Raw genomic sequence first — 25,647 nt, 5'->3', positions numbered from 1 at the left:
TGGCCCGACCTATCTTCAAAGCACATTCTTACCATGAATCTGGAAGGTTATTGGTTATTAGTCTTCATGTCAACCATCACTCATTAAAAATAACATTAGATAAGGATTCTAATTCAAAATGTGTAGCCTGCATAATCATTTTAGTCTTGTGGTTTTAAAGTCAAATGTCAAAGATTATGCATAATATTGGAATATTTAAGAGAACTTGATGTCCATCATGTCTATAAATTTAATTTATTATGTATAGAAGATTTAAATGTATGAAAGATTTTAAATATGTTTGTAAATTGGACAATTAATTATCCAAATGGATATAGATGCAATTAAAAATATTTAAAAAAATCTAAACTAACTTTTAAATTTTTTAAAAAGATTTTATATATTTATTTGAGAGGGAAAGAGACAGTGTGTGTGCGTGCATGTTCCTGAGAGCAAGGGGGAGGGGTAGAGGCAAAGGGAGAGGTACAGGCAGACATGCTGGGTGAAGTGCCCACCTTGGGGCTTTCTCACAGCCCTGAGATCACCACCTGAGCCAAAACCAGAGTCAGATGCTTAACTGACTGAGCCACTCAGGTGCCCTAAGCTAACTTTTTAATGTGTTTATAAAGTAATCTCAGTCTCCTTAGAAGTGATTTTTAATATTTTTGAGTTATAAATGGAGTAATAAATTTTGCTTGTTGAAGTTAAAAATAAAAGAATGAATTAGGTTTATGAATTTATTACTCAAATAAATAAATATTAATTTTTAAAACCAAAGTAAACTTGAACAAATGCTATCCTTTTTGGCTATCAAATTCTCACATTTAATACTAGTCAATGCTATTATAATCTCAAGGTCTCCTTTATTTTCCTTTCTGAGCACAAAAGCCAGTGAAATGAATACTATTAGAGATTTAGTATGAAGGACATACTGAAAATATATATTATAACAGAGGAAGACCTGAAGATGCAGTTGGCTAAGTTTCTAACAGAATGATTATCTTTTCTTTTTAGCTTACATTTTAAAAAAGACTAAATTTTAGAAGGAAAAAATACCATGTTTTCGAGACTCTTTAACATTTCTTTTTTACAAGAATAACCAGTACAGGTTAAGTTGACGGGATTTAGTGTAAGTAAAGTACTTACTGGAATTGGATGAGGGTACAAAGAGAAGAAAAATATTATATTTGATGAAACCCACTGCACACTTCCTTTAAGTATGGGCCTATGCAGTAAGATACTCAAGAGAATAAGAGCAATTAAGATATTCAAAAACATGAGACAATTTATGTAATATGTGTATATTTATAAATATGCTTATTTATAAGTATAAAGTATATATATAAATATACTTATTTATAAATAAATATAAACATATTTATTTATGGCTTCATCTGTACCACAAGAGAAATTGTAATGACTCTGCAAAGACCACAAATCTTTTGCATATAAGTCAAAATGTCTATTCCATTTGGCTTAGGAATATGTGTAAAGCTTCCATATGGGAAAAAGATTTTTCTGATACCCAAATAAAGAATCAGGCATCAAAGAACCTACTGAAAAGTTTGGCAAATATTGACAATTGTCACAAAACTTTGAATTCCAATTTGAAAGTCTACATATTCTATTTTGCAATATTCTCTATCATTTTATATTAGAGCTGTTCAGAACTTTCTTCCAAAGCCATGGGATTTAATATATGATTATACCATATAAACAATGCATACATGTACATGGATGTATATATTAGCATTCATTTCAGTTTGCTACCAGCTTACATATCCTACTAGATACCCCAGTGACTGGTTATTGCTCTCACAGTGAAACTAAAGATATGCCAACTCTCTTGAAGCAAAGTCCAAAACTTTAGAATAATGCTTATATATTTGATTTATATAGTTTATTTCTCCCAGAGTGTTCATTTTAAATTAACTCCACATTGAAATAAGTGATCATGCTAATAGCTGACAGGGCTAGGTTAGGCTGACTTTGTCTTCATGTCATTGACAGTAACAAGAAAAAAAAAAAGAAAGTCATAGATCCCTTTTATAAAATACATTTTTTTCTTTAAAAGTATTTATTTAAGTTTTTTTCAATTTTTCTGTTTTAATTTTTATTTTCAGCATAACAGTATTACTTGTTTTTACACCTCACCCAGTGCTCCATGCAATCTGTGGCCTCTCTAATACTCACCACGTGGTTCCCCCAACCTCCCACCCCTCACCCCTACAAATCCCTCAGATTGATTTTCAGAGTCCTTAGTCTCTCAAGTTTCACGTCCCCTTCCAATGAATTTAATTTACATTTTAAATTTTAAATTTAATTTGTTTTTTCAATTTTAATTTTAATTAAATATATTTAATTTAAATTAATTTCAATTAAATTTAATTTTTTTCTTTTAAATGATGATAAATGCTGTCAGCCCCCAAAACTGTGGTCACATAAAGCACATGCAAAATGAGAAAATGGAATGCAGACTCACAAAAAAGAACCATTTCGCTTTTCTAAGTCCTTGTTTTTAAAGAGTAGAAAATTTACTTTTTCAAAAAGGATCAAATTCAGAAGGAAAGAGTAGGACGAAAGTCACCTTCATCAGCCTATAAACATATACTCAAACCAAAAACACTGTAAACTGCAAAAAGATGCGAACTGTTTTTAAAAATAAATGGCAGACGACTTTAGGTAAGAATAACTTTCATGGAAATTGAGGAGGTAGAGGTGTTCGAATTGTTCAGGAGGTACCAAAAGCATGCGAATCATATTCTATTGAAAGGAAGGAAGACTGAGATTCTGAACAAAAATGTTTTATTAGGAAAAAAAATCAAAAAGTATATATATAAATATAAATATAAATGCAAATATAAATACATATAGACATACACACATACGTGTGTGTGTGTTTGTGTGTGTATGCATATATACTATCCCAGTCCTAAACCCCAGCACCTGGGTTTGTGACCTTATTTGGAAATAGGGTCCCTGGAGATGTAACTAGCGTGGATGAGATCATATTTGAATAGCCTGGGCCCCTAATTCAGGAGGACTTGTGTCCTTCTAAGGGAGACTGTGGATACACAGATATGCACTGAGGGAGAGGGCCATGTGAAGAAGTCCAAAGTCCAAAGACATCAAGCTGGAAAAGGGGCCTGGAACAGATCCTCCCATAATACCTCCAAAAGGAGCATGGTCTACGAGCACTGTAGCCTCTAGAACTGTGATACTGTCCACTTCTGTTGTTTCAGCCTCTAGGCTTGTGGTATCTTGTAATAGCACCCCTAGAAAACTAATACAACCCTGTTAGAGGAACATATAGACTGTTCCTCTAACCAATCAGAAGCCCACGAGGAATTGGAAAAGAGAAAAAAAATCTATCTATATATATAGATATGTCTATATCTATATAAATAACTCTTTATAACATTGAAAATGAATGGACATTTGAAAACCGTGTGAAAAGGAAAGCAAGCAAGCAAACAAACAAAAACTGAGCCCCAGGATTCACTCGAATTTTCACCTGGAATAGTTCTGGATGGTGCACATAGGGAGGAGATTCCAAGGAAAAGATGGAAGTCTCCCAATGGTGAGGAAAGAGAGATTGGGATTCAGGAAGGCTGGAGTGATGAAAAGGCCATGGGTTCAAGAGAGAAATAAGTCAAGTAGAAATCAAACTCTTGGAAATACACACTGGTGTCCTCTTCAGTCCTTGCTCCATAGGAAGCAGTGTGTGTCTAAGAAAATACTTCAGGTACTAACAAAGAGTCAAGGCAATGGAACCAGATGGTTGCCAAAACTCCCACAAGGCTAGAGGTCATTGGAGTAACAACCAGCCAGAGGGAAGAGTTCCTTTGGCTAAGTCAGAATATTCTGTAGAGACCCGGTAAGGAGCCTGAGTTAGTTAGTTGTAAAAAGGGTCAGAATTACCTACTAATCTCTCACTGCCCATGTGACAGCCAAGAAAAGAAGGCAGACAGTAGCCTCCAAAGGACTCAGGTTATAAAAAGGAAGGCAGTTCTAAAGGGAAAGGGAAGAAGGAATAGACAGGAAAAAGAAAATACACCTAGCGAGGTAGTAGACTTCAAATTCAACATTTCAACAATGACCTTCAGAGTGAAAGACTCAAATTCTATTGAAAGAAAAGACCTCAATAGGTCAGTGAAAAATAAACTCTACTTAGAAGGATGCAGAGGCTACTATAGATTTTGTGGAAAGAAAAAGGATGAAAAGGACTAGAGCTTACCCAAACGAATCCTCAAAGGCTGCTTTTCCTAGGTCTTGAGAAGAGACAATAAAAAGACACCTGATAAATGAACAGAGAAAGAAGACATTTCAGAACACAAAAGGACCCTTTTAGAAAGACATGGCTATCCTCAAGTTGTCTGCATCCGATGAGAAAACTCATTGAGATCAACCATATTGAAGCCCATAAAAAAAGGCTAAAGACATTTTTTGGAAAGCTTTTCTTTCTTTCTTTGTGAGAGAATGAGTGAGAGAGCATGAGAGAAGAGAAGGTCAGTGGGAGAAGCCAACTCCCCAAGGAGCTGGGAGCCCGAGGCAGGAGGAGATCCTGCAAGACCGGGGTCATGACCTGAGCCCAAGGCAGTTGCTGAACTAACAGATCCACGCAGGCACCCCTCTCCAGAAATTGGTCCACAACAGCTGAGGGGCACCTGGGTGGCACCCTCAGTAAAGTGCCCAACTCTTGGTTCTGGCTCAGGTGGTGATCTCAGGTTCTTGAGATTGAGCCCTGAGGCAAGCTCTGGGCTCAGGGCTGAGTCCACTGGTTCTCTCTTTTGGTCCTGCCCTTCCCCCATCACACTCAATTGTGCTCTTGCCCTAAAACCAAGTATGAAAACCCTTCACAGAAGGGAACAATGGTTGAGAGTGGCAGGGGTGGGGAGAGAAGTGACAGGCCCCAGGGCGAGCGGGAGGTGCCCGAGGTGCTGCCCGCCCTCCCAGGGCCGGGCTCCCTCCGTGGATGCCGCCTTTGCCCCCGCCGCCCTGGGTGCTGCCATGGCAGGGAGCAGCAGGGAGCAGCTGAGCCCAGGGAGCCTTGGGGCAAGCCTCCTTGAACGCCTCCAGCACCCTCTGAGCGCGCTCCTGAGATCCGCTTGGGACTGCTGGAGCTGCTGCAGGGCTTCACGGTGGACTTGGCGAGGCAGCAGCCTGCGCACCCTGCCCTGCATCTGGCTCTTTCCTTAGCAGGAAGCCCGTTTACACCTCTCTCTCTGCCTGTCTCTCTCCCTCCTTCTCCTCTCTGTCTGTCAAAGGAAGAAAGAAAATCTTTAAAAAAATCATCAAACAACCCTCCATATTCTTGTCGTTCTTTAGGGCCCCATGCGTCAACATTTGATTTTTACTTCTTGAACTGAAGGAATTGTTTGATTGATTGATGAATTGGACAGAAAGACAGAGACAGTGAGAGAGGGAGCCCAATTTGAGAAGGAGTAGAAGCCATGGAAGTGGGAGAGGGAGAAGCAGGCTTCCTGCTGAGCACAGAGCCCCAGGAAGGTCTGGAGCCCAAGACCCTGGCATCAGGATCCCAGCAGAAAGCAGCCACCCAGGTGCCCCACTCCATGATTAAATCCGTTTTTCATGATTCAATCCATTGGATTAAGCAACACTCTTTGGGGTCTGCCTCCTTGGATTAACACTAACACATTGTGTTTTCCTTTGTTCTTTTGTGATCACTGAGGATTTCAGGAATCTTTTCATGTTTCTTGGCCGATGGTTTTCTCCTTGGGATATTTCTGCTCTAGGATTTTCATTGTTTTGAAGTTACCTATCTATCCTTCTTGTTTCCTAGGTTCTCCTATCTAGAGTTGTATACAGTTCCTTATCTGGTATCTCCATAGAGCCTTTCATACTTTTAGTCTTGTCATTTGTTGGGCAAGATTTTTTGTTTGGAACCTTGGAATGAGTAGAGTCCAACTTCCCAACTGCTGCTGCCCCTCGGAACAATTTGTTACTTAAACTGTAACCCCTGGAGGATTTTACTAGTTACCAAGCACATTTACATATGACCTCTAGAAATACATATACTGGCAACAGGTCTTTGGGGAAAAGGAGGATATATGACTGTGAAGCTGGGTAGCTGGGGATGCCCAGCTTGCTCAGGGCGGAACGCCGCCCCCTTCACAGAAGCTGCGCTGGCTGGAAGCCCAGCCGGCCCAGGGCAGAATGCCACCTGCTTCAGGAAAGCGGAGCACCCGGGAACACCAGGTCAACTCAGGGTGGAATGAAAACCACCTGCCTCCCTTATCCGTTATCCAGCCTTTCTCTTCCCAGAAGTGCCCGTTGTTAGTTAGAAGAGTTCTTTCAATGTGCTTGTTTAACTATAAACTTTATCCTCCTTCTTGCTTCTCAGCAAGACGGGATTAACATTTGACCTTCCTCAATCCTTCTATTGGCTATTGTTTTCTATCCAATAAAAGTGAGACTGTGGAGTGTTCCTGGCAGCTGTCCTTGTGGACTGTCGTCCCCTGCTCCCCGTCTTTTGCAGATGACTGGTTCGTGCCTAATTCTTCTCTCGTCGCCGACTGGAAGCGGCACCCAAGTTCCTTGGGCTTCCTGTTTTTGGTATTCTGTTCCACTCATCTCTGCCACCTCCCCCAGTTCCTCAAAATGGTTTTCTATTCTATCTTCCAGAAAACTTCTGATGTCCTCTTTAGTATGTAGGCTCCATCAGTAGGGAATAGCGTTAAAACCTCTTATGTTCCATGTGGATATTCATGTCGTTGAGCACCGCTTGGTCAAAGTCTGCCCTTTTCTGTTGGTCTGTTTTCTCTGGTCATTTCAAGACTCCTTTTGTAAGAAATCCTATCCCATCAGATGCTCCTCTCACTCTCTTTCTCCCTTACTCTTGCTCTCACTTCTTTCTTCAGATTTGCCAGGGAATGACAAGTCCTTTTCATTCCTATGAAAACAGAAGAACTGGCTGATCCACGGACACCATTTTTAGTGATATACAAGTGTATATATAATAACTGATATGGAGATGTACATGTGCACCTACATATATATTCTTTATAAAGTATGGAGGTTGGATTAAGTCTAATGTCTCTCATACAGCTTGATAACCTGTTACTCTTTGATCAATAACTTCCATTTTCCCACAGGTCAGAGAAACGGGAAAAAATGCACATATGAACATATGTAGCACGTTAAAAAATGATCACAAATCCTATGACTCCCCATTCCCTTTGATTCACATGGGCTCTGTGACTGTGTTAAACAGTGGAAGAGAGTGGAAGAAACTTGTGTCAGTTTCAGGCCCAAGTCCAAAAGGAACCCCTCTCTTGGAACATTTGCTATTGGAGCTCTGAGTGGACAGGAAAGAAGTCCAACAACCTTGTTACAAAGATAGCATGGAAGTGGAGGGCCAGCTGAGCCTCATCTCCCAACTGTACCCATCAAAGTAACAGGCATGTGCATAAAGTCATCCTGAATCCTCTAGACCAAGCAGCCACCTGCTGAAGGCCACCACCCACTGACCTCAGTTAATGCCGTATTAAGCATAAAAATTGCCCCATGAGATCCTGCCCTAATTTCTGACCCCCAAAACATATGTAATATGACAAAAGGGTTGTTTTAAGCCCCCAAATTTTGAAGTCATTACATAAATAATTGGGTAACATGGCAAATCGTATCCAAAATAATGTAAATCAAAGAATATGTTTAAAGGCACCAAGTTATCTTTTTTTATATAATTTTTTATTTTTTATTTATAAGATTTTTTATTTATTTCTTTGTCAGAGACAGAGTGAGCGAGAGCGAGCACAGGCAGACAGAGTGGAAGGCAGAGTCAGAGGGAGAAGCAGGCTCCCCACGGAGCAAGGAGCCTGATGTGGGACTCGATCCCAGGACACTGGGATCATGACCTGAGCCGAAGGCAGCTGCTTAACCAACTGAGCCACCCAGGCGTCCCAAGGCACCAAGTTATCTTAAAAAGTTCTCTGAACACACAGAAAAACAGAAAGAGACCCATAACTACAGAGAAAAAATTGATCGTTTCCAAAGAGGAAGCAGTGGGTGGACAGGCAAAATGCGTGAAGTATAGTGGGAGATAACAGGCTTCCAGTTACAAAATTAATAAGTTGCAGGATGAAAGGCACAGCATAGGGAATATGGTTGGTGGTACAGTACGGCGAGCGTAGCATAACATACACACTTGTCAAATCTTATGTTTTATATCTGAAACTAATGCAACATTGTGGGTCAGCTATTCTTCAATTAAAAAATCAAAGGACGCCTGGGTGGCTCAGTTGGTTGGGCAGCTGCCTTCGGCTCAGGTCATGATCCCAGCATCCTGGGATCGAGTCCCACATTAGGCTCCTTGCTCGGCAGGGAGCCTGCTTCTCCCTCTGCCTCTGCCTGCCATTCTGTCTGCCTGTGCTTGCTCTCTCCCCCACCTCTCTCTCTGATAAATAAATACAATCTTTAAAAAAAATCAAAGGAAGTTTAAAAAAATTAAAAGTGAGCTCTGTTATCCAAATAGGACATACGAGATGGATTTCCCATCATACCATAAATTGAAAACAACTTCTCTTGATAGAGAGTCTTAGCCCTACTCCCTCCACAAAAAAATAAAAAAAAGAAAAAAAAAACTTTCCAAAAACTTCTTGGTATTTTGACAATTATAACTGTAGTGAGTGATGAGAGTGAAAACAAACTGATAATCCAAGTTTCCTCATTTCTTATCCCTTTTATGAAGATGAACAGTAAAATCATATGTAAGAATTAACAACAGAGAGAGGTCCATTTTCCACTCACTATAACCAAGCTGGAATTCTCAACTATTATTTTGTATTAGTTGATTCTGGTGGCAAATGCCAATATGGTTTCACTTCTTGGGCACATGAGAAAGATTTGGTCGGTGAAACAGACATACCATGTTGGCCCAGGCCTGCACTGCCTGGGTTCAGGAAATTGCAAGATACAACCTGACACTTAAAACTTCCCATCAACAACTACCGCTGCCCCCCAACATCTTGTTTCTTCCCACAGACAGCTCATACTGAGACCTGTCCACCGTCAGGGTCAAGCTAAAGGGGGATGCCCACAAACTAGGTGGGAAATGAGAGGATGCAACTGCAGCTCTGTGGGGATGCCTAGGGCCACTGAATGCCCCATCCTGATTCTCCAGCACAGATGGGGGCAGCCTGCACCACGTGGGTAGAGCTCTAGGACACAGAAAGTACTGGAGTGGCAGGCAACAAACAAATGTGTTTGTGTAATACATAAACCCCCATAGAGTTGTCAATTTGTGGGATTCACTTTTTCTAACTGTTCACCCCACGACATACAACTTCAGGAAACCCAGAGCCCATGGATTATTGTTGAAGGGCACATTCGGACTCAATCAAAGTGTAACTAAGCGTAATCATACACATAAATACAAATATCATTGAAAAAATCAATACCACCTCAAACTTTCTTTTTCATTCCCAAATGAGCTTTTATGAGTTTTAATATCAATTAATGTGCTTATAGAACTGGTAAAAAAAAACAGTCACTGTTGAAATTTTAAAATTACCACTCTGCTTTCCCTAATTTCTGTTGATGTACTTTTATCTCACACAAAAATGAATTACTAAGGAATAAATCATATTTCACTGAACACATTTCAGCTGAAATGATGCACCAAGATGTACAGCTTTGGTCAGGCTTATGCTGTTGTTGTCAACATAGTATATGGGGTGTAAGAGCTACTGTCTTTTCCTTCTCCCATGAATATTAGTCCTAACAGATTCTTCACATGGAAAGAAAACTTAGTCTAGAAGATACACTAATTCCTCTCCTCCCTGGTGAAAAATACTGTTAGAGGTATTAGTTTTAGATAGAGAAGCAAGTTCACTTTGGAAAAAAGCACACACACAAAAAACCCTCAAACATGACCTTTAATACAGTGATAAGGGTGAAAGTGTAAACTTCATTTGGAAACAGCACTCAAAATACTGTTTTGAAGGGCCTTTACAACAGTGGTATACTCTTTGAAAAGATTTTTCAGATCAACGGATTGAATCATATTTAATTTACCTAGGGACAATTAGGTAAAATTTAAAATTCCAAACAAAAACTTTTAGGAGACAAAATTATATGTGCTTTTATTCCTGCAAGTATCTCCAAAATCTAATATTCAATGGTTTAAATTGCTGCATTTCTCATTTGCAATGCAGATGAAGAGAGGAACACAGCAGACACATGTGAGATGAGGTGTGAGGCATAAAAGGGAGTACAGGAGGCAACTGATCAGCTGAATAGCGACTGCCCCAAGGATGACCATACCCTGAGCCCAAGAAGCTCTGAGTACTTTACCTTACCTGGCAAATGGGATTTAGCAAGCATGATTAAATTAAGGTGTGAGGGGGGAGAGATTATCCCGGATCACCTCGGTGGTCCCAATGTAATCATGAGGATCCATAAGGAGACAGGAGGATCAGAATCAGAAGGCAATGTGAAGTTGGAAACAGAGGGATAAAAGGTGGTGCAATGAAGGGCCACAAGCCAGGGAATGCAGGCAGCTTTAGAAGCAGGACAAGGCAAGAAAATGGATTCTCCTCTAGAGCCTCCAGAAGGAACACAGGCTGTTAACACCCTTTTGAACTTCTGACCTCCAGAACTGCAAGATGATCAATTTGTGTTGTTTCAAGCCACTGAGAATTTGTCATTTGCTACAGTGGCACTAAAAAACTACTAGAAGAACTCACTGTGAGACATATTGAGTCTGCACAATGGCAGGGACCATTTCTAGGTAGGACTATCTTCAGGGTGTGGTAGTACTGGGCCTGGAGAGTTGACTGCCAGCATCCTTCCTCCCTCCCCCTCCCTGAACCCCAGTGCACTGTGTGCCTCCTCCACTGCAGCCCAGGTGACTCACAGGAAGCTGGCCCCATCCACACTACAGGGAAGGGTTCTGTCATGGAAGCCAGTCATATTCCTCCTGGGCCATTCACACAGCCAGCTGCACGACAATCAGTGCCTTGTTACTGTTCTACGAGAGACAGTAACCTAGGTTGTCCCATGCACACAAATGGGAAGGGCTTTACAGAAATATCTGGGTTGTCTCTGAATGTGAACAAGGAAAGCAGTGCCCCCACTGCGGGCAGCCATCACACAGTCATCAGGGGGTGGAAGACAAACTGGCCAGAGGGAAAGGGCAGAGTAGGAAAAATGGAGAGAATCATGGAGACAGTGTGAATAAAACACATTCTCTGCAAGCCCTGCCATGAGCTGCTTCTTCATGAGATTGAAGGGTTTTTTTTTTTGTTTGTTTGTTTTGTTTTTTAATCTTTCAGACAGTTTGAGTTAGGATGAGACAACCATCCAAACTGATTCATGAGGTCAGACTTTATGGAAACTAAGAAAGCCAGATAATAAAAGTAGATGACTCACATGTGTGAAAAGTTTCCTTTCCAACTAAGGGTCGGGGGAAAACTAGAACCTTGAATTTGTGATTATTCCGCTATTCTTGCTATTTTTCATCACTCAAATGTATTTTTCAAGAATGAGGAACTTATTCTCAATAAATACAGTGATGGTTCCCTGAAAATTTGTAACCAAGTAGGGAACAGTCAGAGTCTCGAAACAGATTGTTTTGAATTGACTTAACAATCACACAAGATAGACTGTAAAATTTATCAAAGAGTGTGACTGTGTTTCTTATATATAATTTCATGCAAATTTTTGACTACCTGATGATTTTTAGTTTTCGTCTACAGGGTGAGTGAATAAAGGTGTCTCAACATGGTCCAGAACTAATGGTGTTCCCTGGCTCAATATGAAATCCAGGGTCATTTCTGTTTCCTTTTCCATGAACTTCTCCTTCCTCTCATTTGGTCTGTTTTTCAATTGGACTGTTTGTCTTCTTCTCAATTTGTAGGCACTTCAGAGACATGAACTCTTTGAACAGCTGATGTTACAGATGCTTTTCACAGCCTGTTGCCCACATGCAGCTTTACTCTTTTTGATATACAAATCTTTTTTAATTTTTTAAAATAAAGTGGCATGTCATTTCTTCTATGGTCTGTGGGTCTTATCTCTACCTAAGGTAGTCTACCACTTCCCAAATATTTACATGCCCCTAGATTGTCTCCAAATTCTTTATCATTTTGTTTGTAGAGTTAGAGCTTAAACCAATTTACAATGTTAATCAATCTGACATCTGCTTACATATGTGATAGGAAGCAAGAGTTCTAAGAAAGAGAGTTCTTTCAGCTCTGAGGGATAGAGCTTAAAGTCAATATTCAATGATACTCTGTCTCATTTTCTAGAAGGAACTGGTGGTTTCTGTTTGGAACTCTGACAATTTTTTCTTAGTCCCTGAAAGTCAAATAGGTTTATGTCTGTTTTGGTTTGAGTCTGTTCAACTAATTCTCCCTAGGACTTGAAGGCTTTATGAACTGAAGGCATGACTGTTTTTCAGCTCAAGTAAATGCTGCATTAGTTCAGTTATAACTTCTGTTATTTTCTCCTTTTGTCCTCAGGATACTTGCAAGGTAGATTTGGACCTGACCTCAGATCTTACTTATTCGTTTCTCATTTCCATCTCTTTGAAATTTTCCTCAGTGTTCTGGGATATTCCTTTGGAAAATCAATTTTGTGGGGCACCTGGGTGGCTCAGTGGGTTAAGCCACTGCCTTCAGCTCAGGTCATGATCTCAGGGTCCTAGGATCGAGTCCTGCATTGGGCTCACTGCTCGGTGGGGAGCCTGCTTCCTCCTCTCTCTCTCTCTCTCTCTCTCTCTCTCTGCTTGCCTTTCTGCCTACTTGGGATCTCTCTCTGTCAAATAAATAAAATCTTTAAAAAAATCAATTTTGTTCTCAGCAGTGATCATTACTGTTTACAGTGTTCCTATTACATGTTACAACTAGTAAATTTAAGTTTCAATCTTTCTTGTATTTTTATGTTTTAAAAGATTTATAAAATTTATTTGACACAGAGAGACAGGGAGAAAGTGAGCACATACAGGGGGAGTGGCAGAGGGAAAGGGGGAGGGAGAAGCAGACTCCCCACTGAGCAGGGACTCCCCGCCCCCCAACACAGGGTTTGATCTCTGGCAGACATTTAACCAACTGAGCCACCCATGCACCCTAAAGCTCCCTTTCAAAATCAAAAAGTATTTTGCTGCTCTTTACTGTAACTGTATCCCCCTCAGACTTCTTGACAATAAGTTTCTCTAGCTCTGTAGTCAGTTCTTAATCAATGAGGACACGTGCTCTGGACCTCAGTTTGGTGTTCCTCCACCAAGATGCTACCTGCCACTCAGGTGTGGGAACTCTTCCAGCTCAGGCCTAGTCACACTTTTGGGAACTCCGGGGCATCGGAGAACCGCTCTAAGGGGACCATGCTTTGTGCATAAAAGCAGGCCCCTGCCATGAAGCAGCTGCTCTCAAACCTCCCCAAGTTGTCCTTGTGTACACGCACAAAGTCTCTAAGCAACTCAACCTGCTAGGAAAGCCCATTTCTCTATGACCAAGGACCACAAGAGAGGGAAGGTATATGATGGGCCCCACACAGAAAGAGGTCTTCTCTGAAAGCCTTCGAAAGAGACGGCCTTTTCTTCCAGGCATTCCATCATGGCACCTCAAAATTCTGAGATGCTCTTCCACTCATCCCCCTGAGATGCCAAAAGGCACTTGGCAGTCGAATAGGTCCTTCCCACAGCCCACCTACATGATTCTTGAGGGCCTGCCTGGTGCTGGGGATGGGTGAAGGCAACACAGGCCCCTGGTCTTATGCTCTGATGTCACTGGTTCTTGAGCAAAGGAAGGAAAATGAGAGGGTCCAGGAGACTGCACACAACACCATGTTCTCAGAACATCTCCCTGGCCCCCAAGATCACCTTGTCATGGCAATGTCAGCAGAGCATGGCAAGTGATACCTCAGAAGTCCCTCTGACACCTCAGCAACAGAGAGAGAGCCCACCCATAAACACAATCCCTAGAACCAGCATCCTTTAGGAACCAAAACCCCTATGAGTCAATTACTTTGGTATGTGTTAGTGTATTTTTACCTATGTAAAATATAAGAAAAAGAGGAATGACATACCTGTATGATTTGGGGCAGTACAGCAACTCGATTTTGAGTGTTTTGGATTATAGCTAGATACTTTTTTTCCAAAAAGAAATTTATAATCCATTTAATAAAAACAATGTGAACTGCCATGTATGGAATTTTTATACTATAAATGTTTTCATTGTCTTGAGTTGTAGTAATGTGCATACACTGGCGCTGGTCTCAAATGGGAGATGTCTGGAAGAAAACAGAATACATGATTAGGGGAGTGAGTGTAACCTACCACCCTAAACAGTTCAATTTCTCACAAACATTTACCTCAGCTATATATTTGATTGGATGAATATCAACTAAAACTTTAAAATTAAAGTACCAGAAATTATTAGGTATGACATTTTTTGATAGACTTGTTTCTGATTCTGCCTTGTGACCTGACAAAGGTGGGATGGTGGCTCCTGTTACTGCTTGCTTATTACAGCTATGGCATACAGCGGTGAAAGTACTAAGTACTAAGCCACTAAAAATTTTGAGAAAGGATAAGCAATTCTAATAGTAAGGATATTTTCACATATATTATAACTAATTTAATATTTTAGGACTGAAACAAATCTAGAAGAATGTACAGACATTCTTCATCATTTTAGGTACTTTAACATCCAATACTACCCTAATCAAATCCATGGGACTTTAGTTTTATAGCCTTTTCCTTGTAGATGAATCTGAAGAATAGAATCAGTATAAACTACTTTATGTCTGAAAGAATTCATCTTTGAGTATCAGACTTTACCAGATCCACAGAATTAATAACAAGTCCCTTTCTTGGTGCAGCCACATTGGGAAACAGTGTGGAAATTCCTCAAAAAAATTAAAATGGAGCTGCCCTATGACCCTGCAACTGCACTCGGTATATACCAAGAAGATAGAGATGTAGTGAAAAGAAGGGCCATCTGTACTCCAATGTTCATAGCAGCAATGGCCAAAGTCACTAAAGTGTGGAAAGAACCAAGATGCCCTTCAATGAATGAATGGATAGAGATGAGGTCCATATACAATATGGATCATTATGCCTCCATCAGAAAGAATGAATACCCAACTTTTGTATCAACATGGACTGGACTGGAAGAGATTATGCTGAGTGAAATAAGTCAAGCAGAGTCAATTATCATATGGTTTCTTACTTCTGGAGCATAAGGAATAACACAGAGGACATTGGGAGATGGAGGGGAGAAGTGAGTTGAGGGAAATTGGTGGGGGAGACAAACCATGAGAGACTGTGGACTCTGAGAAGCAAACTGAGGGCTTTAGAAGGGAGGTAGGTAGAGGGTTGGGTGAGCCTGGTGCTGGGTATTATGGAGGGCACGTATTGCATGAAGCACTGGGTGTGGTGCATAAACAATGAATTCTGGAACACTGAAAAGAAATAGAATAAAAAAAAGAAGTCCCTTTCTCCTTCTTTAAATTTCATAATCAATACAAAAAAATTATATGGTATTGGACTTGACCTACTACTTGCTGTAAGCCCAGCTCTCTTACTTTCTTTTTTTTTAAATTTTCAGCATAACAGTATTCATTGTTTTTGTACCACACCCAGCGCTCCATGCAATCCATGCCCTCTATAATACCCACCACCTGGTACCCCGACCTCCCACCTTTTATATACCTGGAGGCACTTGCATGAGGCAGACAAGTTCTCAACAAAGAACTTTAATTTCAATATAGTAAAGCATACTGTTTTCCACAGTGAATCTAGACTATAGACTATTTATCAAATCAGAAACAAGTTCTGAAAAAAATACCCATATACAGATAGCTAACAAATACACAGCCCGGTACCTCTAAAGGTTAGTACTTCTACATCTTTCAAAATGCATCAAGTTTCTGCTGTTTTCCCCTGATCCAAGCATGCACATTTGTGTGTATGTAAGTAAACACCCAAAGACAACTGAATTAGTAGTCCACATTCACCACATGGATTAATGCCTGTTGTGATCTTTTTCCCTCCCAAATTGTTTCTGATTATTTACTTTAACTAATTTTTCCTGCTTTCCAATAATAGGGAGAAGAAAATTTGCTTCCACACCCCATCACCAATCAAAGGGATACTTCTGTCCTGTGAGCCTTCATTTTTCATAGGGGAAAACAAACAAACAAACAAACAAACAAAAACCCAAAAAACCCTGAGTAGTGAAACTAGAAATTCCCTCATGTTTCCTTCCTTTCTGGACCTTACTGCCCTTAGGTTGCACAGTTGCCCAAATATTGCCCCCCCCCATAAGAAGCTGTAAGTAGCACCTAGTGGATGAAAGATCCAGGATATAAGGAAGGGCTACTCTGAGCAGTTGCATGGCCTGGGATGGCCTGCCTCACCACTGGGCAAGGTCTGGGGTCTGGGGTCACCATACCTCAACACCTTTAAGAGAAGACTTCAACAAGAATGTTTATTTCAACATCTTTGCATGAGAAAATAAACACTGCCTTCAATAAACACTTTCAATTAAAAATTAAAATTTTAAAACATAATTTTAAAAATAATTATACCAAGAAGAATCATGACACATGTTGAATTATTTTAGGAGCCACAGTCTTCCTGAGGTACAAATAAATAGTTTGTACAAATAGGTAAAATCATTTATTAGGAAACTTTAAACCTCTTACAATAAAGTTACCATTAAATATAAGAATAAAGTGAATATTTTGCTTAAAAATAAACAAAGGTCACTTTGAAAGAGAATGGCAGCTTCCCTGTGAACATCCTCTATACCCAGCCCAATCAGTACTTACCAAGTACAAGTTTGTAGATTTTGCTAACATGGTAAATGATGGAAATAAATGAGGAAGACAATATTTTCAAAACAATGTAAAAAGAACTTTAAAACAAGTATCTTGATTCTCCTTATTCTTCCACTCTAATTTGTAGCCTTTGGATAATATGTGGGAAAGAACACATGTACATTTAAATTTTAACTTAAATGTCTACTGAAATAAAATGCTATCTTATTAAAATTCCTATCCAAAATTAAAAAAAAAAAAGTCATGGTGGCAAATAATGTTGACAATCATGTAATGTAATCCTATCTTAAAACTCAAATGATGCGATATCTCATTGTGGTTTTGATTTGTATTTCCCTGATGCCGAGTGATATGGAGCACTTTTTCATGTGTCTGTTGGCCATCTGGATGTCTTCTTAGACCTGTACCCCTGGGGATAAAAATATATGTTTATAAAAAATAAAAAATTAATAAAAAAAACCTCAAATGATGCTAAGAATGAATATTTCAAAACTAAATGGTTCACTTTGTTAAAAATATTCTTACTGAGTATTTAAAAAAAAATCACCCAATGATATCATGTTTTTAAACTCATTCTACTCATCATGCCTGTATTTTATCCCACCAGTTCTCTCTAATGACTTAGCATTCTTTCTTGTCTGCTCTCCTCTCTCATTTCCTTTCGCCAGCACCAAAAACACAAAGACTCCAAAGTCCTGAGAGCAGACTGGAGTATCCCTTTGTCTTCTAGAAGCTGTGCATTTTGACCCTACTGGTCCATTCCACCTGCCCAATAGGACAGTGCAGTCAGGAAGGGAGGCAAGGACAGAATCTTGAGGGATAGCAGAGAGAAATAATCCCCTTAAGAAAACTGGCAAGAATTCCTATCTCACATTGAGGTCTTTCATCCATTTTGAGTTTAATATTTTGTTCTAATAACACAACTCTGGGTGGGCTCCCAGATGGCTCCTCAGTGAGGACACATCACCAGGAAGACCACACCATGATTAGAATTTAGAAACTTCGGCACCCCCACCCCAACCCCTACATTCCCCCAGAGAGGGGAGGGGGCTGAAAGCAGAGCACATCTATGTAAGGAAGCCTCCATAAAAATCCTCATAGCAGGGGTTTCAGGGAACTTCCAGGTAAGTAAACATATCCAGGTACCAGGAGGGAGATGAAACCCAGCTCCACAGGAATAGACATTCCTGTGCTTGGGACCCTCCCAGACTGTACCCTTTGTGTCTCTGCATCTGACTGTTCATCTGTATCCTTTATCATACCTTTCATAAATTGTAAATGAAAACAAATGTTTCCCAGAGTTCTGTGAGCCACTCAGTTGAACCGGAGGAGGAGTTGAAGGAACCTCTGATTTGTAGTCAAGTTGTAGAGAAGTTGTGAGTAACATGGGACCCTCCTACTTGTGACTGGCACCTAAATGTGATGGAACAGACTGATGGGACTGAGCCCTTAACCTGTGGGATCAAGGCAGACAATATCAAAGCTGAGTGAAACTACAGGACACCCAGCTGGTGTTGCAGAGTTGCCTGGTGAGGGAAAACTCCACAGCCTCAGCCACAGTGTTAGAAGTGAAGTGCTCTGTGTGAATATGGTAATATGAAAGCAAGATGGGAGAACTGAAATGTTTCCTTGACATACACTCTCACACAAAATATTATGTATGCCAGGTCTTTGCTGATGTGATATAGCACATATTCAAGTTCTAGTGAAATATCATAAAGAGTCAACTCAAAAAACAAACAAACATACAAAATATGGATGAGCTGGGAGAAAATAAGCAATGTTTCCTCTTTCCCATCAAGAGGAAGACCATTCCTGAATTATCCAAGATTTTGCTTTTACCTGAATACCATACAGTTCAATAGTACTTGAAGGAAAAAGCATGTTTGGTCCTCAGTGATCCTTTCCCCTGATATGGCCGGCAAGAGTGGAGTGATTCTTGTGGATATATCTTTGCTCCAGAGTGGGGAAAAAAGGAGTTCTTTCACCAACGTTCAAAGGGTTTTTAAAAAATGGCCTTCATTAAAATACATCTGCCCCTCCTTTGGAACCTGCTCACACTACACTCCAGGCCAGCGAGCATTAAAGGGTTGGAAATATGGTACAAAGTCCCATGAAGCCACCTCTCCCTCTAAACTATTCTTCTGCCAAATTCTGCTTTGGTCAGCCTAAGGATCAAATACCTGTCTTTGGGCAATAAAGTGATGTGCATTAATCAATCAATGGCCCTAACTGGCAAGTTCCTTAAAAACTCATGGGACACAGATGGTTGCCATGACTTTCCCAGGAAGCAGCTACTGTCTTTCCATGAATGCAGCATGAAAATACACAGCTGGGTGAGCAGATGAATGTCCACTCATGAAACAATCATGCTGAGGACAATAAACAGTAGTTTTGGATGGCAGATTTAAATTTCATTCACAGCCAAGAAAACACTCCAGATACATGATGTGTCTCCACTTCCTGCTGTTTCCAACATCTGAGTCCTCCCTTCCATTCCTGTTTCCACCACTTCACTAAATGTCTCCTGTCCTCATTGCATATAAAAAAGGCTCTGATTCTTTCTAATGTCTGTAAGACATTACTGTGAACAAGAGCAGGGGATAATTCCTCCTCCAAACCCATCTACGAAATAAAGGGTTCTATTCAGGATTATGACAAGCTGAGGAATCCCTCAAGAGAATTTCCAGAGTCATTTCAACCTGTAAAGCTGGCTAAAATGTTCCTCACCATCCGCCACACCAGGGCTAGGACTGATGAGTGTCTCCACCATGCAGGTCCCTCTGGATGACATGATCGCTGGGAAATCAGGCACAAGGCAAGCAAAAATCAGCACCTGCTCTTCTGCAAAGTTTGTCTGAAGTGCTTGAAGCCACCGAAGAAACAGATTGACTCCTTCAGATCTTACCTAAAAACAAAATTAAAGGTGATAAAATTAAACACATGTTTATGCAGAGATGCACTGCAATGCATATTCAGTTCTGAGAAATAAAAACTAGAAGTTAAAGGTACTGTTAAACTTCTGCACCAAGTTCTTAGTGACAGGGAAGCAGGCATGCTGCAAGAAGCCCAAAGGTGAAGAGTTGGGGTCTGGAGCCACAGTGCCTGGTTCCAATGCAGGCTCTGCTTTTTGCTTTTTGCTAGCTTAGCTGTGGCCAGTGGAGAACCACCAAACTTCTCCTTTGCATCAGTCTCTACCTCTGAAAAATAAGGATGATAAAAGAATTTACTACAAAGTCCTGGCACAGGGATAAGTGACTTACAACAATGCCTGTATCATCAACTGTCAGTTAATCACAAAAATAATGCAAAGACAATCGTCCTCCAAATTTACAGTGTGTTTTGAATAGGGTTTTTTTCTATAATATGCATATGTATCATGGAAAGTTCTTCAAAAATCTCAGAGATAAATAAGACCTTAAAGACCTGGCTCAGTTATTTGACCTTGAAGCCCATTCATCAGGCATTTCTACACCAGCCCTCCTTTTTGCCTGTGCAGGTATCTACCTCGAGGGCTGCTGCCAAAGCATCACTTCCACAAAGAACCATTCAGAAATTTCTAGAACTCATATCATTGCTGGACTTCTGGCATAAGTCCATTGTTCCTGATGGATGCTACCAGTAGTAGGAAATGGAACATGCTCAATGAGGGCAGGGGGTTGTGTCTGACTTGCCCACTGCCATATCTCCAGCACCTAGAAAGGTGCCTGAAACATAGCTGGCATCCAGTAAATGTATGCAATAAATGAGTGAACTAGACAAGAATAGATATGCACTGGTAGACGTGGCCTGTGGAGTACAGCTTCAAAAGCAGGAGAGTATTGAGACTCCTACATGGTAGGTTGCATGGCACTGAGTTAAAGAAAATGGGTCCTACAATCAGACCAAAGGTTAAACCTCAAACGCTGTGCGACCTCGGACAAGTCACCTACAAGAACAAAGACCCCTGTCTTCTATTGATAACAGCTGGGAAGAGAGAATCCATTTCAGAAGGAAAGGGGACACAGGATGGCTGTGTACGACACTTACATTGTGGTCAAGATGGCAGTGTAAATTCACTTCATGGGGTCCCACACCATCAACCCCCACTACCATTTGAAATACTTGGCAATGATAGATGAAATATGTATATATATATATATTTTTTTCAGTGTAACAGTATTCGTTGTTTTTGCACCACACCCAGTGCTCCATGCAATCCATGCCCTCTCTAATACCTACCACCTGGTTCCCCCAACCTCCCACCCCCACCCCTTCAAAACCCTCAGATTATTTTTCAGAGTCCATAGTCTATCATGGTTCACCTCCCCTTCCAGTTTCCCTCAACTCCCTTCTCTCCATCTCCCCTTGTCCGCCATGCTATTTGCTATGCTCCACAAATAAGTGAAACCATATGATAATTGGCTCTCTCTGCTTGACTTATTTCACTCAGCATAATCTCTTCCTGGAAGATATTATATATATATATATATATATATATACATATATATATATATATATATATATATATATATATATTTTTTTTTTTTAAAGATTTATTTACTTACTTATTTATTTGACAGAGAGAGATCACAAGGAGGCAGAGAGAGAGAGAGAGAGAGAGAGAGGAGGAAGAGGGCTCCCTGCCAATGCAGGACTCAATCCCAGGACCCTGAGATCATAACCTGAGCTGAAGAGACAGGCTTAACCCACCCACTTAGCCACCCAGGTGCCCCTAGATTAAACACATATATTTTTTAAAGATTTTATTTATTTATTTGGCAGAGAGGCAGGCAGAGAGAGAGGAAGGGAAGCAGACTCCCTGCTGAGCAGAGAGCCTGATGTGGGGCTCAATCCCAGGACCCTGGGATCATGACCCAAGCCGAAGGCAGATGCTTTAACCCACTGAGCCACCAGGCACCCCTAGATTAAATATATTTTTAAGAGAAGAGAAAAGTTAGCAAGTGAACCTCGGTAAAAAACAAAATAAAACAAACAAAACCCTAAACTGACAAACATCTCCATGAAGCAGCAACCGCAGAAATTCTCAGTGATGCACGGATGTGTAGCAACAGGTAAAGATGTCTGGAGGCGGACTTCAAGGAGGACAAGTTGATCCCACTGGAGATAAATGCAGACAGAAAGGCCTGCTCACTTGCTGCCTGAAGCCACAACTTCAACTGGGCTGGTGGACTTGATTGCACACCACTTGCTTCACCAGAACACTGTGAGGTTTCCAGTAGCTCATTACATCTAAACACTACTGCCTCCTTTAACAAGGTTTCCCTTCCGGATTGCCCCTGACTTACAGGGATAGGCAGTAGGTGTTCCTACACATGCTCCTTCCAAACTCTCTCCTCTCTCTGTTTTCTTCTGATCCACTTTTTATTTATGGGCTAGCTTTACAGGATATCCCTTCTGTGATTAAACAGGTCTTAATAATTCTACCTTTTGTAAAGGAAGCCTTCCCCAATTATTTATATGTTGATAAATATTTACCTCTGAATCTCCATAAATCATCACTTTATATGGCACCAACATGTAGAAAATAAGAATGAAGTTACCCAATTTTCAGAATGAACCATACAAATTACAACCTACCATCTAAAGCCAGAGACAGAAAGAGAACATCTGCATAAACAAAAGTAATGCGGGTTCCTTATTCATTCATATTTATTGTGCAAAGTGGAAGTTTTAGGAAGATTAGAATAATGCATACTTGTTCTATTATATAGGCAACTAATCCTCTGTAGATGGTAATGTATCCATAACTCCATCTCCAATCTAGAATTTCTGAACACAAGAAGGAGAGGGTATTAAAATCTCCTCTGTGGGAGATAGAGCATTACAGTGTCTGGCTCTGGCCTTCCTGCTGCAGGATGAGACTTGCAATTAGTGATGGCAAATGGAATTCACAAAACATTTCTGGGCTTTAGAGGACATCAGAAAACTAACAAAGGACTTAGAAAATGGTAGGAAAAAAGGCAGGAAGAAGAGAGGTGGCAGAAACAAGTGAGCCAAAACCTGATCTGTAAGCAACAAGCTCAAGAGAAACAAATCAGGGTGCCAGAAAACAAATGGCATTTTCACTGCAGGATCTCTACAGGCCTGTGCCCTCCAGACCCTGTTCCTACCACATGGTAAGTTGGGGGAACTGAACCTGAGCTTTCCTTAATAAACCAGGACCCTCAAATGGAACCAAAGTGTGAACATGGAACTGAAGGAAGTTAAACAGGGACCAAAAATCACTGAGACGTAAAACACAACAGAAAACACACCAGAATGGTGGGGCAGTAGATGAGCCCCAAATGAAGGACTTCACACACTGCACACAAGAAGTGAAGACATTCCCCAGAATGCAACACAAGGAGGCAGGAAAAGAGGATGAACGCCAGCTTGAGAGACATGGACAACAGATGGGAGGTTTAAATAAGAATCCCGGGAAGTACAGCAGAAGGACAGAGTCAACATTTCAGAAGACAACAGCTGAGCATATTACAGAAATGATAAATCCAGAAATACAGGAAATGCACAGATATCAAACAAGACAAGAAATCTTCAATTAGACATTTTGTGGTAAAGGCTATAGAATACCAAAAACTAAGAAAAAGGTTTTAAGGAAAGCCAGAGAGAAAAGGCATTTATTTATTTTTTTTAAAGATTTATTTATTTATTTGACAGAGAGAGATCACAAGTAGGCAGAGAGGCAGGCAGAAAGAGAGAGAGGAGGAAGCAGGCTCCCTGCTGAGCAGAGAGCCCGATGTGGGACTCGATCCCAGGACCCTGAGATCATGACCTGAGCCGAAGGCAGCGGCTTAACCCACTGAGCCACCCAGGCGCCCCGAGAAAAGGCATTTAAAGGAATGAACAGGGTTTAAAGCTGCTACAGTGGTAATGAGATGCTAATAAAATGGTACCTGTAAAGCGTGACAGGAGTATTTTTACTGCCACTACTGTTAATACTGTGTCTAATGCACATAACAACTGAAGACTGTGAAGGTTAAGCTGGAGCAGAAAAAATTAAACAAATTATGACCCTCAAAAGAAGGATCATGCCAGGGCGCCTGGGTGGCTCAGTGGGTTAAGCCGCTGCCTTCGGCTCAGGTCGTGATCTCAGGGTCCTGGGATCGAGTCCCGCATCGGGCTCTCTGCTCAGCGGGGAGCCTGCTTCCCTCTCTCTCTCTCTCTGCCTGCCTCTCTGACTACTTGTGATTTCTCTCTGTCAAATAAATAAATAAATAAAATCTTTAAAAAAAAAAAAAGAAGGATCATGCCAATGAATTTCACAACTCTGGTGATCACTTTCAAAGCATCTCTTCTTTTTATCATAGCATTTGTATGAGATATTACAGCACACATGACAGAATATTTTAAAACAATAGTCCATTTTGCTCAAACTCCATGTTGAAAGCAAACGACTCTGTCAAACATTTTGAAGAAGGTAAAAGTGGTGGAACCATGTTTTGTCAAGAAAGCCCAGGGAGAAAAGCAGGTAGTAAAACCAAGTAGCAGTACGGAGGAAGGGCAGCCTCAGGAAGAAAATGAACACCGTTTTCTTCTGCTTTGTTCTCTTTTTTGTCTTTTTGTTGTTGGTATCTTTTTGTTTTTTTGGTCTTCCCCAGAAATCACTTCATATATATATACATTTATCTGTTCAACTTTAGTGAAAGTTGGGAGGAAAAGGTGCCAGAACTTTTGAATGGTTGTCTTCAGCTTAATGCTTATTTTCTTCCTTCAGTTTCTCTGGGGTTTCCCACTATTCTTCAATAAACATGTGTTGCTTTCTGGCAGGATAAAGCCAAATGTATTTTTAAAAGATGTAATGGCAGGTCATCCATCCATCCAGATCGGGAGAGAGCCCATACCAGGGCAGGCAGAGAGGGTAGTAGACGCCCCTCTGTGAGTTCCTGCCCTCTTGGTCTTTCCTCAGCCCTTGGTCTCTGCTCTGTCTCTCCAGTCACACCCCAAACCCAGAGCAACAAAAGGACTGTTCAAAACTTAAACCCTGTGAGAAGGGCCACGCAGAGGCAAGGAGAGCCCTGTAAGACTCTGAGCCATGTGGTCTGTATCTGAGACTGCACATCTTCTCGAGCCACGTTCCATTCCTTCCATGCCTAATGTTGGCCTCGCGTTCTACAGAAGCAGTCAGGGCATCCATACACTCTTCTCTGTGTGCTTTTCTGTATACCTGATGCCATCTCAACCCACAACACCCAGCACCATGCACCATCTGTCATCTCCCTTCAGTCAACCTGCAAATAGGTAAACACAGCCTGGAAAACCCACCCTCGTCCAAGCTATGTCTGGAGTTATGATCGTCTGTCTTTACCATCAAACTTTCTAAAAGGCTATTCTTGTGTGTGGCCTCCATGGTCTCACGCCCAGTCACTCTATCTCTCTGTCTGGCTTAGGACTCCACTACTCACCTCCCATTTTCTTTCAGTACTCAGTGACAACCTCCTCGATCTACCCCCACCCCCTAATCAAGCTGCTTTGCAACTTTACACATCATTGTACATTGCTGACATTTCATTCCTTAAAATCTCTCTTCTCTAGACATCTGTGCAAAAATGCCTTCCTGGCATCAAAGCCACGTCCCTCCCCTTCCATCCACTACTCCTTTATTCTTCCTCTTTATCTGCCCAAGAAAAGAAGGAATTACCCTAAATCCTTAACTGTCACTCTCTCTACAAGGAATATATCCCTTGGCAACAGCATGACTGCATCTCTCTTCCCCCAAGCACCCATCCCTACATTTTGACTGTCCAACCAGAACCTACACCTGCGGGTCCCACAGACACCTCAACTCAGATTGCCTAAAGCTGCACTCCTCCTCTTACCTCCTGCACCTGGCTCCCTTCCTGAGTTGCCACGACTGTTGTGGCA

The 25,647-nt window shown here is 41.0% G+C and overlaps 1 protein-coding gene across 1 annotated transcript in view; it reads right to left on the bottom strand.

Moving 5' to 3' along the window:
- Nucleotides 1-2,767: 2,767 nt before the first annotated feature.
- Nucleotides 2,768-25,647, bottom strand: part of LOC309859341 (uncharacterized protein) — a gene marked incomplete at its 5' end in the record, with an annotated part of 50,518 nt that continues 27,638 nt past the window's right edge. Inside the window, 3 exons of the mRNA XM_082719988.1 lie at nucleotides 2,768-6,892; nucleotides 14,026-14,229; nucleotides 19,513-19,690. The remainder of the gene's footprint in view (nucleotides 6,893-14,025; nucleotides 14,230-19,512; nucleotides 19,691-25,647) is intronic.

This window comes from Mustela nivalis, assembly GCF_964662115.1.
Source record: "Mustela nivalis genome assembly, chromosome: 2".
In the NCBI taxonomy this organism is placed as follows: domain Eukaryota; kingdom Metazoa; phylum Chordata; class Mammalia; order Carnivora; family Mustelidae; genus Mustela; species Mustela nivalis.
The sequence above is the reverse complement of the archived record's forward strand: the minus strand, read 5'-3'. Positions and strand labels throughout refer to the sequence as shown.